This window comes from Schistocerca nitens, chromosome 4 (genome assembly GCF_023898315.1).
Source record: "Schistocerca nitens isolate TAMUIC-IGC-003100 chromosome 4, iqSchNite1.1, whole genome shotgun sequence".
NCBI classification, from domain to species: Eukaryota; Metazoa; Arthropoda; class Insecta; order Orthoptera; family Acrididae; genus Schistocerca; species Schistocerca nitens.
This window is the reverse complement of record NC_064617.1, coordinates 546,091,476-546,107,850: the sequence shown is the minus strand read 5'-3', so window position 1 is coordinate 546,107,850 and position 16,375 is coordinate 546,091,476. Positions and strand designations below refer to the sequence as shown.

At 44.6% G+C, this 16,375-nt stretch overlaps 1 long non-coding RNA gene across 1 annotated transcript in view; it reads right to left on the bottom strand.

The window, feature by feature from the left end:
* Nucleotides 1–16,375, bottom strand: part of LOC126252612 (uncharacterized) — a 648,178-nt gene that overhangs the window by 103,468 nt on the left and 528,335 nt on the right. The window contains exon 3 of the long non-coding RNA XR_007545848.1: nt 2,628–2,658. This is a non-coding gene — a long non-coding RNA (uncharacterized LOC126252612). The remainder of the gene's footprint in view (nt 1–2,627; nt 2,659–16,375) is intronic.

The window sequence follows — 16,375 nt, the reverse complement described above, 5'->3', positions numbered from 1 at the left end:
ACTGTGCATAATCACAAAAACTACTTAGAATTAAATTAGACAGTCAGGAAATTATATATATATATATATCAGAGAGAAGATTATACAAGCAGACCAAAACCAGTTTTCGTGAACAATTCATTTGTGTTAAAAAAAATAAGCACAGGATCTAGGAAAACCTTGACAAAATAACACAAGAAGAAACTTCGAGAAAAAGATGAAGAGACTGTAAGAAAGAAATAAACACAAAGCACGTCAGCTGCTTACATTTGGATATATGACAACTGTACCCCACGAAATTTGCGCTCAAACAAGAAAGCCTCTGAAATTTGTGCTCGGTTTTCCTGGAAACTACCCTTCACTAAGTCGCCCACCGGAAACGTTCCGCGTGTCCGCAAGTGACGTGCTGTCTGTCACTGCCGTGCCGCCCCGGCCGAGCCGCGCACAAGCCGCCCCGCCAATGGACAGCTACGTTGACATCCTGCTACCGGAAGCAGAGCGCCAGCGAACGATCGACATACCGTTCTACTGTACGCCTTCTTACAGATTAATAGTACGCTGTTTCTGGTCGTTCTAACGTTTAAATCCTGCTTTTCCTTCTTTTATGAAGCATAGTCGGTCCTAATATGAAAAATCCTTATGCTTTGTCATATCAAGAAATTTGTTTCTTTACTATTACATTAGTTATTTTATGATGCACTCTGCTCTTTTAAAGTATTATCTTACTTAATTAACAGTTTCATAAAGCTCACATATCTTCCACTTGGCAATAATGACGATGTGCGGAACTGTAATTTTAAAGGAAGTGGAGGAGTTCATGTTTCTAAGTCACACGGAGAACGCAATCATGTAGCACTACGAGTAGGAGCAGAAACTATGTAAGTCTGTTGTCAGCTATATACGTGCATTATCCTGGCATTTTAATTAGTGTGACAACGCACGTCTTGTAAATTACATCTATCATATGCTGACCCACAGGTACGGACCAAGTATTATTTGGTGTGTGTCGCCTCTGTTCTTTTCAGACGCGTCGACAAGTGAAAATTTGTGCCAGGCCGGGACTCGAACCTGTATTTCCCTCTTTACGCGGCCGGCCGAAGTGGTCGCGCGGTTCTGGCGCTGCAGTCTGGAACCGCGAGACCGCTACGGTCGCAGGTTCGAATCCTGCCTCGGGCATGGATGTGTGTGATGTCCTTAGGTTAGTTAGGTTTAATTAGTTCTAAGTTCTAGGGGACTAATGACCTCAGCAGTTGAGTCCCATAGTGCTCAGAGCCATTTGAACCATTTGAACCTCTTTACGCGAGCGGTCGCCGTAACCGCTTCGGCTCTGCGAGTACGCCTACCATCCAGCACAAAATCCCAGTTTGCCGCAAAGTACTTCCGTAGCGCCCCTTGTACATTTTCCTCATTGCTCGCGGCATTTCGCACGATTCCCTAGAGATGTCTGAGCTAGGGTGTATCCACCACTGAAGATATTATGGAATGCTGTCAAGGCTTAGGTAATATAATTAAATTTCTGATTTCTGTTCATCTGTTCTTTCCGACATGTGCGAAAGAACAAACACCACACATATACCATACATAAGCGTCTGACAGCGAATACCGCCACCATCACTGCGGATGCACACTACTTTTGAACTCTTGTGGTAATCACGTAAAGCTGCGAACGACGAGGATAATAAACACAGAACGGTACACGCATAGTGTGCGACAGGTTGAGAATTTGTGTTGGACGGCAGGCGTGATCGCACAGCCGATGCAGTGAAGGCGACCGTTCGCGTAAAGCGGAAAATACGGGTTCGAGTCCCGGTCTGGCACAAATCTTCACTTACAATTGCACTTTTTAAATTACTGGTTGCGGCAAAGGCCTAAATTTCGCATCCTGTGGCCGTACAGGTGTGAGCAGCCCGTAGTGACTAGCCTTCATTTATTCTATCTTAAATATTTTGTGACTAAAGCCGTTTTGGCGTGTTAATTGCTTTTTATGTGGCATTTAAGTACTGATTATGTCCTTTACTGTTAATCAGCACTTACAATCTTTACATAAAAACGTCTTACCCTATAACTCTGTGACTATGTTATAGGCCACTTTAATCGTTTTCAATTCTGATGAAGGCAATCCTAGTAGCGTCGAAACCAGGTTAATTAAGTCTAAAAATAGTGACCGAGGGATTATTTCTTGCAATTGTAGCCCAAATTTCTCTTTTATCATATATTATTTTATATTTTAATGAGTGCTTGTCAAGTAAAAGAGACAGGACTTTTAATTCCATTTGTCCTCATGTTCTCCATTGTAGTTTAGGAGAGTCCGGTCATAAGCGAAAATTTTTGGACTGCGTCCACAGGAAAATAAGTTATGATAACTACCAAGTGAAAAAAATTGTCGTTACACGTCTTGTTAAAGCATGCCCAGTCGTCCCCATCAGTACAGCACGACACTGGACCTTTACTCATCCTTTTCTGGCCGCAAATTTCACCGGATCCTTTACAGGACACCCTTAAATTAACCACAAGCTATTCACAGTTGAACGTAAAGATACAAATAATAACACAAAAAACTATGTAGGAGTGGCAGTTAAAACGAGGTTGCGTTGCTTTACAACTATCATTAACTTAAAAGTCATGCTGCAAGCTGGTTCTGTTATTACCTTAGCAGCTGCCACCAGTTAAACTTCGTCTCTGAAACAAACAAGAAAAAAGAATTACCACAGCTGCAAACACAAATAAATGGATACAAGAAAACACAGTAATCGAAGGCAAAGCGAAATTATTTTAAATTTTCTTTGAGTTAAAATTTTTTAGCGAAGTGTGATGCTGCAGAGAGGGACTGCTTGATTTTTGGTCAGCTGAGGCACACAGCAGGTAAGCAGTTTAAAGAAGGAATGCTGTATGATCCTCAGTGTCAGCGGGTAACAAGTAGTTCTGCGCGCACACACACACACACACACATACCTCCACAGTAACAGCAGGTTCGTTAACAGTTCTTGATATTTGCGCCACATGGTACTTCCGACAACACATATGAAATGGTTCAAATGGCTCTGAGCACTATGGAACTCAACTGCTGAGGTCATTAGTCTCCTAGAACATAGAACTAGTTAAACCTAACTAACCTAAGGACATCACAAACATCCATGCCCGAGGCAGGATTCGAACCTGCGACCGTAGCGGTCTCGCGGTTCCAGACTGCAGCGCCTTTAACCGCACGGGACAACACATATCATGCGGTTCTGAGACTCGTGCAACCTTGCTGTTTATCTTCACTGCGAAATTTTACCTGTCAGTTTCGCTGTTTGTTTATTAAAGCAACTTTTCATTTGGGTCACGATGATCAGTGGACTCCGTTCGAGACCTTTCTACCACAGATAAATCTGAGTCGGCACTAAGCCGTGGCTGGGAGATGGGTCCCGAGAAAGGCATAGTTCCATTTATTTCTCACCGCGCTCGCATTTTTTAGTATCCATTATGCCTTACATAAAAGTAGGTATCGTTAGCGTTGTGGAAGTTTGCATTTTTCGAAGTTGAAACAGTGCTATCTGCGAAGCAATTCAATAAAATAGACCTCTAATGTTTGATTTAGACATTTTCATTATATATCGGTACTACTATGGTAGACCGAATGTGCTGTTTGTTCATTACAATAAGGGCTGCAGCAAGGTTCGCTGCAGGGTGACTGTTCCACAGGCCGTGTCGGAGGTGACGGGGTGGCGAGGGGGGGCGGGGGGGGCTTCGTCTGTGCGATCGACAGCGGTTGGCCGTGCCTGAATTATTCCGCCAGGGAGGAACCCGATGAAACGTTAAACTGGGCTGTATGGCAAACACAGCTTGCAGGTGACGAGCAATGATTCGGGATATAGCATCGTTAGCGTCGTAATGAAGTCCATTATCGTTGTCCAATACACTAACTAGTTGCCACTTATTATACCTGCATCTACGCACATGTAGCCACTGTAGCTTCAGAATTCGGTGCAGCAGGGTTATCACCAATAATGGCCCTGTGTACGAGTTAGCAACACACGTTCGAATTCAAACAGTTATCCGAAAGATGAATGTCTGACCGGATTGTCATTGTAATACCGACGTGTTGAGCTTGACAGAAGGAAGATCAGCATCCGTGTCAGCAAAAACAGCACTTTTTCACTCCAGTTTATCTTCCAGACTGAGGGGAAGAGAGAAACACTCGTGCCAATATTTTCCTGCGAGATCGTGACCGGCCACACGTTGCACCATCTGTCCTCGCCTCTCCTGCAAAAAGATGTAACGATTCTTCTGTGTCCCATGTTTTCTGACCTGTTAGGGAGGTATTTCCAAGGGAAATGTGCGGCTAGTAAGGGGACCAAGTATTGACTTGTAAATAATAGTTTTCAGCTATCAGTCGTCCTTTTTAAATTTTATTGGCAGATCTAGATTCCAGCTAGAAACTAGCCATTCTCAATGCACTATCATTTTTTATCATTGCATGTAATGTCTGTTGGTCGGGTTTCATCCACAGTTCATTGAGAAGTAACCTGATGGACCAACTATGTTCACTTGCCATAATAAATTAACTGCTGTCTGTGACAGCTATTTTGGCACACGTTAAGCCTCATACGCAAATAGGACGAGGTGAAGGATTTTTTTACGCTTCTTTAGTGTCCACACAAATGCTGACTTTACAGGATTGGTGTTGTTAATATCAGTGTGATACGACTGGTTTTTATTATTCACAAAAAGCAAACTTTACGCATTTCTGGCGTTGTGTAATTTCGCTCGACGATGTAACTGCAAAGAGATATAACGATTCTTTTATGCCCATGTTTTCTGACGTATCGGGGAGGTATTTCCAAGGGAAATATTGTGTTACACTCAGCTGAAGTCTGTCCTTTCCAGCATCTCTCTCTCTCTCTCTCTCTCTCTCTCTCTCTCTCTCTCTCTCTCTCTCTGTGTGTGTGTGTGTGTGTGTGTGTGTGTGTGTGTGTGTGTGTGTGTGTGTGTGTGTGTGTGTGTGAAGGAAAGTCTGCCATCCGGTAGCCACTTACGCCACCGGGCAAAGACGACACTCAGAGCAGGCCGCTGGTTGAGAAAACGCAGGAACAGCTTCGAGTTCTGTCTGACCGACCGTGTCTGAGATAAAAAAGGGCTTACTGCTCTGCAGCGACAGATGTTAGGAGTTGCATTCGATCGCCTTACAGAATAGTCTACAGTTAGTCTACAATCTTTTTAGAAGACAATGTGCGCCTTATCCCTTCCCAGCTCGCCTTCTACAGCTCTTATGCGTTTTTCTTTTCTTTTTCTTTTTCTTTCTGTCTGTTCTCTGTTGATGGCTGCCTGATTCGTATGTCCTCCCTTAGAGTCCCTGCTCTCTTAAATTATTTATATAGATCAGACATGAAGAACATCACATTCTACAGGGACAATTTCTCTGTGAGTCTAACACTCCGTTCCTCCCACTAGCAACTTGAATGTTTCATAAAATAACACTGCTTAAGCTCGCTCTCTCTCTCTCTCTCTCTCTCTCTCTCTCTCTCTCTCTCTCTCTCTCTCTCTCTCTCCACCGCAGGTCAGAGCCACGTTCCAATAGGTACTTTCGTGCCTTATACCAGACTAACCAGGGCCAGCATGCTAAAAAAAGCTGGAAGTTGCAACTGGTATACGAGGTAAGAGTACACGCTGAAGTCGTAGACTCATTTCAGTAAACTTTTGCCGCTATAACCAAAACCTCGAACATTTCAATACCTTGAATTTCCTAGTTGTACTCACTATGCGATACTGCCTATGTGATAGCTTCACATCGCCTCGGATGATCAAGTGTGGTTCATGTCCCTGACAGTAAGTTCCCTTAAGTTGTGGACTTCAATCGTCTTGTAACTTTGATACTACAGAAACTTACTGTGCGCTTCTTCAAATTGGTCTCGTGATGAACTTTCAACAAAGTGCCTCTAAAACGTATGGTGAGTAATATCGTAAAACATCTTTGCTTGGTTTCAAAGCAACGTCTACTGGCCGCACTATCATTTTGGACTGCTTGTAGTTGCACAAGGCAATGAAATCTTTGCAACGTCTTCTTCTCTTTAAGCAATTACAACGGCGTAAAGGAAGAATGGATCCTCCGCTTAACCAAACCTCTGTGAACGAAATTCCAACTCCTCTCAGAAACAATCACTGATTTTGTCAGTGTATGTCGTAAGGGATCATCTTGTCTATCGCTGCGTTTAATAATATTCGACCTAACTTTCCCGTTTCGTCAAGTTTCCCTCCGCCGTGGATGTTTCTAAAACGGCGTGAAACACATTTATACTCATTGTTTCCGTCGCATGCACTTGCACCAGCACTATGTGGGTCTCCGTTGCGACAACGAAACTTTACGTTAATTGACTGTTCCTCTGCGTGGAGTCTTCGGCGTCCCTAAATTCGACTAGCCGTATCACACAAATCTTTAGAAGTTTAGCATGTTCCACGCTATGTGGAGCTCCTCAATCCCTCTCTCCACGAGAATTCAAGAAAGTTTGACAAACGATGGATTGCAAATGTCTGTCTATTCGGTGAAATTTGAAGAGATATCTTCTACTTCAGCTCATTCTGTCTTCAGAAAATACATATATGGCAGTCGTTTTCTCATAGTAGTCGAACGTCAATAGTTCACTTATATCACTGCTGCAGTTTGCCGTATCAGTTCCGATGTTTCCATTATTTCTTCATGGTGTTTTCAGTACAGTTTTTCGACTAACAGCGCATTTTCGGAACAGTAAATACAACTAGCCGCAAGTAAACAGTCACCGTGTGCAAAAAATTCATTTTAAACAGTAAACAATTTCTACATAACCAGCCGTTATGATGGTATTTGCTACGTAACAGCTGCGGTTCTTGATCACAATGTGTAAGTTTTCAGAGATATCGAATGGAGGCTGTGAACGATAATGGAAATCGTGATGCGACACACACTCTCCAATAACGGGAAACTTTACGGAAAACTTTGGAGAGAAAACCGTTCTTAAGCATTGTGGATGGCAAGCATGTGCAGGGATCAATATCCTCTCGTGTTAAAAACGGAGAGAAGTTTGGGCGTTCTTCTCGAAACTAAATGACGGCGCTACGGTTGAAATATTCCTCACTATCTCATTCTGAGCGGGAGATGTTTAAACACAGGCTCTCCGCATCACTTTCGAGATTGCTCTTAAAAATACAAGAAACTGTATGCTGAAGAAAATAATCTCCAGTTCACCAAATGTATAGAAATTATCGTTTTACGTGCGTAACATCCAGAATAGGAGTACTGATACGTGTTTAATCTGTGTAACGCCTTGCTACGAACAGCGTAGGGCGTGCCGAGTACAAATACAGAAAGAAAGACTCAGATGGGCACGAGCACTAGAACGAGGTCCCTCGTGTCAGAGACTAATACAGCAAACAGTCGGTTATTTCCTATGCAGACGACAGTCCACAGAATCGGCGGACGGTTGGGTGGACAGGAATACCAAGCAACTTCTTGGCAGATTAAAACTGTCTGCCAGACCGGTCTCTAACCGGAGACCTTCGTCTTCTGCGGGCAAATGCTCTACTGACAGTTATCGAAGCACGACTCACAACTCTTCCAGGACTAGCACTCCTAGAAACAATCCCCTAGTCTTTGACTAATCCATTTCTCCGCAATTTCTTCTTGCAGAAGTGTCGGTCCTACAAAGTGTGTAGAAGAACTTCTCTGTACGTAGGAGGGGTCGGTATAGCACTCGCCTGCGAAATGTGAACGTCTCAGGTTCTAATCCGATTTAGCACAGTTTTAAAATGTAAATAAATGGCAAAATAGCGTACATTCTGGTGCAGAAGGAAAATTTATTTTAGAAAGGAATACAATGGCTTTGTGCATTAGGATTAAGGGTCAGGAATAAAACGTAATTTTAGTTTTGTTTGCGCTCCTAAAAAAGACACGTGGCGTAGTAAAGAAAGCGTATAAGAAGAGCAGAAACGAATGGACAATCATAACAGCAACGTTATGGTTCGCAAATGGGGATAACCATAAGCGACTTTGACAAAGGTCAGACGATTATGACCCGACGTCTGGGAACGAGTATCTCGGAAACGGCGAAACTGGCCAGCTGTTAGCGTGATACTGTCTAGAGCCTCTATCAGGCGTGGCCAAAGGATGACGAAACCATGAGTAGGCGACAAGGTGCTGGCGTCCATATCTCACCACAGAATATTGAGATCGGAGGCTGCCCGCTCTGCTAAGTAGGATAGGCTGTGATCTGTTGCAGGTCTGACAGAAAACAATGCTAGTACAAGGAGAAGTGCTTCGGAGCACACTTTCAGGAGACACTGTTGAACACGGGGCTACGCATCAGACGACTGGAACGTGTTTCTGTGTTGAGGCAACTTCGTCCCAAACGCACCTTCATCGAGCACGGAATCAACGAGATCAGACCGTTGCGCAATAGAAACGTGTTGCCTAGTGGGGTAAGTGACGTTCTTATCACACCAGGTCGATGATCGTTCCCGGATACGCCGTATTCTAGGCGAATGGCTGCTCGAAAGATGCACCGTGCTACCGACGATGGCACATGGGAGCAGTATTATGTTATGGGGGGACTTTCATCCGGACTTCCATAAGCCCTGTGGTAACATTCGAAGGAATCATGACAGCTGTGGACAACCTGCTTCCTTCGTGTGTGACCGAGTGAGGGGGGTGCACTGATTAGCACACTAAACTCGCACCAGCGAGGACGACGGTTCAAATTCGCGTCCAGCCATCGAGATTTTGGTTTCCCGTGATTTTCTTAAACTATTTAGGGTAAAGGGCAGGATGGCTCCACTGAAACGGCACGACCAATTTTCTCTCTCCTCTTCACCCACTCCTAGCTTGTTGTCGGTCTATAATGACCTCGATGTCGACGGGACGTCAAACGCTCAATTTCTCTCCCTCGTTCATGTCTGATGTCCTCCCTGACTTGGATGCCACCATCCAGAAAATTAAGTGCCCGTGCCACAGGATGTATCACAGTTGTTTCAGAAGTTGAAGAGTGAGTTTACGTTGATGTCTGCCACCAAGTACATTTCATCTGAAGACGACGGAACACAAACCACCGACGAGTAATTTAGGGGAACTGCGTTGTCTTTGAGTAGATACCTAGTGCCAAATATGTAACACAGACATTTGCATACATGATACGAAGAATCGCCACTGTATTGCGTTCCATATGTGGAACAACATGCTATTAAGGTTGTGGTCGAAATGTTTTGGCTACAATATTATGGTTGCTAGAGTTAATAACTGATAGGGATACCACTCCCCGCTTCTGTAGTAATAGAGAGGTAGAGCAACACCGAAAGCATGGACAAAGTTCACAGACGTGAAGCTCACACCTGTCCGACTGCTCAGTGCATATAGTAAACTCGTGGCAGCAAGTGAACACACTGTATCTGAGGCGGTTTTATGAATATTATTTGATGCCTTACTTTAATCCAGTACTCACTGTTATTTCTCTTATTTTATTCTGCTTTTTAGCGTTCTGTAACTCAGTCGGTAAAAACGGTACCCACACAGGAGCACTTTCTTGTCCGTCTCTCTGCCTGTCTGTCCGTCTGATAAGACTCCTTTTCTCAGGACCGGGTGGAGTTACCAAGCTGAAATTTACGGCAGATGCTAAATCCCACAGTCGCTTGGCAGCGGAGAAAATTTAAGCAGTTAATTCAATCAAAATATACGGCCATACGTATCACTTATTTTGGGGCTCGTGAAGTCACTCATCACAACTTTTGCAGTTCTGCCGTCCTTAGTTGCGTGTAATATTATAGTATGTTGATAATTTTTAAGTTCGAAAAAAAAAAGCATGTAAAACAACATCCACAAATTCTGCAAGAAGAACTTTGAATTATGTCTACATCAGAAAATCAAACTGTCCGAACTTTTTACTGTCTGTATATACATCATCCCAAATGTACACCAAACTGCATAAACAGAAATATGTACATATTCCAGGCCAGTGAATATGCCTTGCAAAGAATAATGGCCAAACACGTATGGCACAAAAAATGTTTCGCTCAGTTGTAATCAGACGGTCCAAAAGTAAAAAATTGTCACTCATCACAACTCATAGATCAACTATCTATACTCATGTCCATTCTGGTGGTCTAGCAGTGAAGCGCGTCCCTGCAAACCAAGCGGTCGCAGGATCGAATCTCGGTTGGACCGCGGATTTTTCAGTCTTGTTTTAACCTACACTTTATCTCTCAATGACGTGAAGAGTCACCACAAACGAAACGTCGTTAGAATTCCTGGTTAAACTGTAGGTCTCCTTTGCACGGTTAGGTAACTGCGGCCGGATAGGGACACGCAAGTCGCCAAAGTTGCATGCATCGTCATAATCATCATCCTCTATATACATAATTTTGTATGGAAATATCGAAGTACGGGTCTTCATCGCACTTTTTGTAACTGAATACACGGAGATTTATGTTTATTCTGTCATTTTCTGCTTATTTAAGTATTTTACGTGTATTTTATTGTGATGAATGGCAGGTGGCTCTAAATGTAGAAAATTTAAGTTAATGCGGAAGAGTAGGAAAAACAAATCCTATTGCTCGGGTAAACATTAGTAGTGTCCTGCTTCACACTGTAGCGTCGTTTAAATATCTGGGCGTAACGTTGCGAAGCGATATGAAATGGAACGAGCATGCGAGGATTATGGTAAGGAAGACGAATTGTCTACTTGGGTTTATTGGGAGAATTTGAGGAAAGTATGGTTCATCTGTAAAGGAGACCGCATATAGAACGGTAGAGCGACCTATTCTTGGGTACTGAAGGAAGACATCGAAGGAATTCAGAGGCGGGCTGCTAGATTTGTTATCAGTAGGTTGCAACAACACCGAAGTGTTACGGAGATACTTCCCTGGAGGGAAGGCGACTTTCGTTTCGAGGAACTCTACTGAGAAACTTTGGAGTAGAGGCATTTGAAACTGGCTGCAGAACCATTCTACTGCAGCCAACACACATTTCTCTTAAGGATACGAGAAATTAGTGGCATATACACAGTCGTTTTTCTCTCGCTCTATCTGCGAGTGGAACAGGAAAGCAAACGACTAGTAGTGGTACAGGGCACCGTCCGTTGTCTTGCGGAGTTAAGTGTGTAGGTGAACAATTGGTATGCACCCGTTGTAGCGTAACAAGGGTTACAAGTGGCGTACGATATTTCACCAGCGCCCCTGATGAGTGAATATTTTACAGTACTGCCCAAACACCAGAATGGGTGGGGGTGAGTGAGATGCGTAGAACCAAGACGAAGTGTAGCACGTAACACTTCAGTCAGTTTTGCCCGCCAGTTTTAAGCTATTGTTGTGCTACTTTGCGTCCATAATGTTCATTACTTCTGACAAACACGCGAAGTGTTATACGACCAATCAAGAGCGATAGTATTCAGTAGGCTACACATCAGCTTTTCGATAGATTGTCACAGGCGAACGCTGTGTTCGTGACTCTGATAGCTACCGCAGGAGAGAACGGTAGAAGCTTGTGGTACGAAACAGAGACAGGGAGCCAAGTAGGAACGTCACAAAGTACTCTGTTTGTCATCGCATACTAAGTCGAACGCATCCGCCTTTATCCGGCATACTAGTGAAGGAAAGCTATGAAGCACTTAGAGCCTACTGAGGACAACGCTCGACGCGGCTGGACAGATACACACACAACCTGGCTCCTGCACGCTTCGTCTAGCGTGCCAAGAAGCGGCCCGCATGTCCGTGCCTTGTGCCGATCTGCTGTCGCTGCTGATGCGGAGCGTGACTATAGCGCAGGGGAAGACAGCGCAGCAGCCGCCCCCGCTATCTCCTCGCCGCATTCCTCTGCCGCCCACGTCACCGTACGACACTGCCCGGCCACTGCCGGGGCTGGCTCAACCTACAAGCCACGCTGCAGCACCCAGCTCCCATTACGTTCATACACTTGGGTTGCTTAGTTGTTTACTTCGTCTAGTATCCTAGAAATACAAGTATGAAGGTCAAGGAAGTAGGTCAGTATCCTGACCAATCTTTTCCAACCTTCTGCGAAATATTCTGTGACAGAACGCGTCCCAGGGAGTACTGTCGCTCATTAAATGGTGAACGTGGTCTCTGATGACTGACTCGGCGAAATATCTTCCACATGGAGATACAATTCTATAAAACAACACAAAATCATCTCACATACCACAACGTTGCCCTCTCCGCCCCTAAGCTCTTTCAGTGCATGCAGCGGTCGTAGCACACAGCAGCAAAAGGTGATCTGCATTCTCCGTTTCAACAGGTGTAATTCAGTTACAACTACGTGATGCGATTTTCGTCCATAGTGAGTCAGTGCACCACCTATATCTCAAGGCTTTCGACGATGCCAGCAGCAGTTTCTACATACTGAGCGTTTATGTGATGGAAACCCCTTACGCTAATTCAACACGCACCGCGCATTCAACGTAGTTTTGAACGAAGTCTAATCGTCGTGCCAGAGGAAACTTAGCCTTTCATCGTGTGCCTTTTTGGCACATTTTGTGTTGAATTTAAGAGTTTGAATCCAAATATGATTCAGTTGCTGTAAGTCCTTCGTAGTCAAGATAAAGTTTTGTGGCTTCACTCTTGCTGTGGAGACGGAATATTGCCTTCCTTTCACTATAGCGCTCACTATTGAGGCTACGTTGCAATTACGTAAGAACAGGTGGTACACAGTAGCCTTGTATCACAGCCGATCAGAAGAGAGAGTGCTGAAGAGACTATTCAGATCGTTACACCGGTTTCGAGATTTCAGCCAATCGCAGTAACCAATGAATAACTGTTAGCTTAAGGCTGAGTCGAAATTCGTTGAGAGTCGGCTAAGAACCATTTTCGGGATGGCTATCACGTTGAAGCTATCTGAACACTTTGTGTGTTTCTTGTTCCTCGTGAACCTTGAGGTGTTCCGCTATTAACATCCGAGTTTAGCTTCTACAAACACTCATGATCAACATTAACTTCCGGCACCAATGAATGGTACACGAGCCTCCGCAGTGACCCAAGTCCATTATTGAAAAAAGTGTTGTTAATCCATTCGGAACATACTATCACTACAGATGATTGCTAACAGTTTACAAATACCGTCGTTCACGAAACACTTCCTCCTTCGCCCGGTGCTTTAGCCACTTTCTTAATCTGTAACACCAACGAGTGAAATTAGCACATAGAAGCTGTCAGTATAATCACATACCTACCTCACCGTGTACAAAACCTTACCCACGTCACAAGCTCAGCGTTGCAGAGATCGAGTTGGCCAGGTCACTGTTCAAAACACAATGTCTGGACATTCCCATGGCTTTGGTCAATAATAGTAGGTATAGACACTGCCTGAGCAGTCTTTCGTAGTAGTTGCTTTACAAAAACATGGAAAGCGATGAACACAATCCATTCCACAAAACCACACATCTTAACGCAAGAGATCACCACAAGGTCGCATAGTGTTCTGTTGAAAATAAGAACTTCTAATCAATCTACCTTCCCCAAATCCTACTCAGCTAAAATTATTCCACTTACGTACCTGAAAAGCTCTCCATCACCTACGGCGCAATGTTTGACTACGCGAAGAGTCTGCGACGCTGTGCTAAATGCGAAGGCACTCTGGACACTTCTTTGCGCAGACAAATAACTGACATAGTATACACCTCAAAATTCTATAAGATAAGCGTTTTGCTTAGCTTGCGTTAATTTCTGTTTTACTGTAGCCGAGAGCAACTACTGCATTGCTTCGACTAACGATTCCCATTCCTCTACTGTCACAGATTTTTTTTTTTTTGGCACATTAATCAGCTAGAAAATTACGAAAAGTCACATAACAACTTGCTGCTACACCTGCATCAAGCGAAGCAACTGCATTTTCTTGTGCCACTTTTCTGAGAAATCGCTGAAACATGTGTGGAATCAGGGGGGGGGGGGGCCTAAGTACCCCCATAAAGGTTTAAATTTGAGCTACATCTCGGTTCTGAAATTTTTAATTGCATCCCGACGAAATGATGTCCATAAGACAGGGCTGATTGGCCAAATAAAGAAGACGTATGAGCGTGTAAAAGCTAGTGGAAACTGACTAGAAGTGAGTCGATGTCACTCGAGTACCACACGCGGAAGACGCTAGAAAAGCCACTTGCAGCCAGCGGCGTTAAATTGAAGAGCGCCACTACTTAGCCGCCAAATGCCAGCCCACTGACATCAGCGCAATCAGCTGAGAGACTCCGCTCTACGGTTGCTTTCAGTCCAGCCTGTCCTCACACCATCTCCCACATCAACTTCTAAATGGGAAACAACACGTAAGCATTGTGATACATTAGCTTCTCTGTTAAGTGTCTGTATACTAACCAACAGGCGTTCACACTTCGTTGAAAGGCGTACATTATCATATACAGGGGGATGCAGCTGCCCCTACTGCTGTCGTCTGTGCATCCTGCAGTGTTATACACTGCAGCGCCAAAGAAACTGGTATAGGCATGCGTATTCAAATACAGAGATATGTAAAGTGGCAGAACACGGCGCTGCGGTCGCAACGTCTGCATAAGACAACAAGTCTCTCGCCCAGTTTTTAGATCGGTTACTGCTCCTGCAATGACAGGTTATCAAGATTTAAGGGAGTTTGAACGTGGTGTTATAGTCGTCCCATGAGCGATGGGACACGGCATCTCCGAGGCAGCGATGAAGTGGGGATTCTCCCGCAGGACCATTTCACGAAAGTACCGTGAATACCCAGAAATCCGGTAACGCAACAGATCTCCGACGCCGCTGCGGCCGTGAAAGATCCAGCAAGAACGGGACCAACGACGGCAGAACAGAATCGTTCAGCGTGACAAAGTGCGACCCTTCCGCAACTTGCTGCAGATTTCAATGCTGTGCTACCGCTTTCGGAGCCGAAGGCCCACTCGTGTGTACTCTTTATGCTTTACGCCTCGCCTGGGCCAGTCAACACACTCCGCCTGCTGCCGTCAACACCGACATTGGACTGTTGATGACTGGAAACATTTCGCCTGGTCGGACGAGTCTCGTTTCAAATTGTATGGTGCGGATGGGCGTGTACTCGTATGGAGACAGCCTCATGAATCCATGGACCCTGCATGTCAGCAGGGTACTGTTCTAGCTGGTGGAGGCTCTGAAATAGTGTGGGGCGTGCGCAGCTGGAGTGACCTGGGACCCCTGATACGTATGGATACGACTCTGACAGGTGTCACGTGCGTAAGCATCCTGTCTGATCATCTGCATCCATTTATGTCCATTGTGCATTCCGACGGACTTGGGCAATTCCAGCAGGACAATGTGGCACCCCACACGTCCAGAATTGCTACAGAGTGGCTCCACGAACACACTTCTGAGTTTGAACACTCCCACTGGTCATCAGAGTCCCCAGACATGAACATTATTGAGCATATCTGGTATGCCTTGCAACGTGCTGTTCAGAAAAGATCTCCACGCCCTCGTACTCTTACACCACGTCCTACGTGAGCGGTCAAATGTGAACGCGGTGCGGCGCCGAACCGCGTGAACAGCCGAGCGACACAATGCGAAGCGGTGCGATTCGGTCGTTCTGTCCGACGTCAGCTGTCAGCTGCGCGGCGGATGTTAACAGTTCATGAGCAAAAAGTGTTTTCCGATTTTCTTGCAGCAAAAAATAATGTATGTTAATGAAGCAAAGCTACATCAACTCCTACAGTTAGTTTTTCGGTTGAGATTCTCCTTTCCCATTAAAAATTTAAGAACCGCTTCTTTCGGTTTTGGAAGTTTTCTTCACTATATAATACTTCTCATTCGATTATAAGATAACTAATAGTTGCCAAGAACTGATTTTTCCGTATCTTACAGTATCGTATCGCAGCTTGATGATGAAGTGTCAATTATTTCGATATTTGTCATAGTCATTGTGATAATCAATTTCTAAGTGGTTCAAATGGCTCTGAGCACTATGGGACTTAAAATCTGAGGTCATCAGTCTACCACAACTTAGAACTACTTAAACCTAACTAACCTAACGACATCACACACATCACACACATCCACGCCCGAGGCAGGATTCGAACCTGTGACCGTAGCGGTCGCGCGGTACCAGACTGAAGCGCCTAGAACCGGCCGATTTCTAACAAGGGAACCTCCCCATCGCACCCCCCTCAGATTTAGTTATAAGTTGGCACAGGGTATAGGCCTTGAAAAACTGAACACAGATCAATTGAGAAAACAGGAAGAAGTTGTGTGGAACTATGAGAAAATAAGCAAAATATACAAACTGAGTAGTTGATGCGCAAGATAGGCAACATGAAGGACACTGTGAGCTCAGGAGCGCCGTGGTCCCGTGGTTAGCGTGAGCAACTGCGGAGCGAGCGGTCCTTGGTTCAAGTGTTCCCTCGAGTCATAAGTTTAATTTTTTATTTTCAGTTTATGTAACAAACTCTTATGGTTT